Source organism: Pseudopipra pipra, chromosome 6 (genome assembly GCF_036250125.1).
Source record: "Pseudopipra pipra isolate bDixPip1 chromosome 6, bDixPip1.hap1, whole genome shotgun sequence".
Classification (NCBI taxonomy): domain Eukaryota; kingdom Metazoa; phylum Chordata; class Aves; order Passeriformes; family Pipridae; genus Pseudopipra; species Pseudopipra pipra.
Window position 1 is genome coordinate 49,671,991 of NC_087554.1, and position 2,524 is coordinate 49,674,514.

The window sequence follows — 2,524 nt, forward strand, 5'->3', positions numbered from 1 at the left end:
AGATGGAGAAGAGAGGACTGACTTCCATCTTCTTGGTCCCAGAGTGGCACCAGTCTTAGACAATGCATCTGTGTCTCAGTTCCTTCATCATATTGTGAGGGAGGTAAGACTAACCTCCCTCAGAGAAATTTTATGAAAATTAGGTTTATGTTTGTAAAGCCCTCTGAGAAATGTCAAAGGAACTTGCCCATCCCCAGGGTCTCTGTGTAAAGATCTGTGCACAAATGATGGTTTAAAAGGAATTTGAAGGCCACAAGAGATAGAGATCTGAGGTAGCCATGGGGTCTCAATGGGTCAGTGGAAAAAATTCCACATGAACCTGTAAGCAAAACAAATAAAGCCAAACCAGTTCTTTGTAAATTCCAGTACTCCTAGAGGGAAAATTACCCACTCAACAAGGATTTCAGATGAACTTTTTCTGGATGTGCTACCTGACTTTGAGGGCATATCAAAATTAAATTAGAAGTAGAGTAGCTCACATATCGGATGGAGCAGAAAGAATTTAATTTATTCGACCTTTAGAGACTGCATCATGTTTTGAAATTTAGAAGTGAACTTATAGTCCGGATTGAACCTGCCTGTACTTCATGCCAGAAAGACTGATTATAGCCTAAGAAGGGCAATTTGATATGTTTTCATAACAATATTTTGTTAGCACTAATAGGCAGCCAAATGCCAAACAGAAGATTAATTGAAGCAACAGTCAGGGAAGAGCTGAAGTTCAGCTGGGTAGTCCTTAATGAGCAAAATACAAATTGTGCATCATTGTCAGTGACCCATAAATATTTCTGAGAAATATTTCTTCCTGTTAAGAAGCAAAGAGATGTTCTTAAATTTAAACAAAGGGGGAAATTGGGAAAGAAAGGTCTTACTAATAAAAAGGCAGAAGGAGGAAGAGATGAGCAATAGCATGACAGGCTGCGGAATGGTTTGTATTTTCTCTAGAAAGATGGCTTTGAGTTCTCTGAACATCTGATGACTTTGGTGCTTTATATCACTACAGTTCTGGACCCTGAGCTACCAATGGTCATACATCACACAGTAAATGTCTGATCCCTTCAGGGGAATTTGTGTGCCTGAAGCAGCTCCTTGGTATATGCAGGACATCTGCCTGTGATGCAAGAGGGGTACATTAAATTGTTGCTTCTGCACAAGGGAGTTGTAGCCAATCTTCTCCCTGAAGAGTGGTGTGTGCACCCACTCATAGGGCAGGATTTGCCGACTGGGGAAACTTCTGCTAAAAATCCAAACTTCTTCACTCCTTCAAAGGTTTGAAATGTAGTCACCCAACAGCCCAAAAAACCAAACAGATGGAACCTTCCAAATATACCAGAGCAAAATCCAGTGCTATCCTTTTACAATCATCAGCAACGATAACTCAGCTTTGGGTTGGACAATGGAGTGGGTTCAGAGTAGGACAGATGACAAAATCTGGCCCATAAAGGCAATCCCATCTGCATTTTTTCCCCAGACATGTAAATAAATTGGGGTTTTTTTGGGAAAAAATATTGCTGCTTTTGGAAAAAAGTAGATGTTTTATTTTTCTTAGTTTTGATGAGGTGTTTTAGCTAAGGATAAAGGCTTCTATCAAATTCTGATCCTGCAGAAAACGTTTTCTCCTCAAATCCAATTTCTACTCTTCTTTTCCTCAGCATAACAACCTCAGGCCTTACATGGCAGAGGAGTAACATTTATTAAGCTTCAGTGGCAGGAACTGATGAGCTTAGCAAAGATGTCACAGCGTGACTTGCTTGCAGGCATGTGTGTAGAGTAACAATTCAGAGACAATCACTTAAAGTCTAAATCAGGCAACTTCTTGATCAATGAAAAAACACACTCAGAAAATTAAATTGTGAAAAGTCAAGCTTGGTTGTTCATTTTCTAGAGAGCGTGATGGAGTGGGAAAAGCAATAGAAAACAAGCTCTCTGAACTCAGAAAGCCTGCTCCCCGCTGTGCTCCAGATTTCCTGCTAAGTCCCCTCTGTGCCAGCCCCAGGAGGTGTGCGAGTCTGTGTTGGAACAATTTAATTACCCATCCCAGAAACAGTGCTGGAGACGCTGTGCACTCCACTTTTGGGAAGCTTGGGGCTGGATGCAAGCAGTTTCCTCTCCTGATCCTGACAGAGAGGCTAGAGTCCCTATGTAACACACCCACTTTTCCTGCCATGATTGGAAGAATGTATAAGCTTTTAATCTCAGAAGCTTCCCTGGGGGAGGGAAGGAGCAGAAACATACTGAAGAGACAGCAAAGCCTTTTAAAGTCTGGCATGGTGGTGGTCACAGAGATGGAGACAGTTGCATTCCACTGCAGTCTGCTGGCCTGTCTGCTCCTCAGCTTTCTCCTCCCTCTTTATGGAACAGCGCTGTGTGACTCTGTGCTTGTCATGGGCTGGCCTCACTTTCCTGCTGCTGCACTACTAAGGTACCTCTGTATACTGCTGCACTCAGAGCACAGACATGTCATCAGTATCATAACACACCAGGCTCCTAGGAGACTATGGGAAGCTGTGGAAGCTGATGAAGA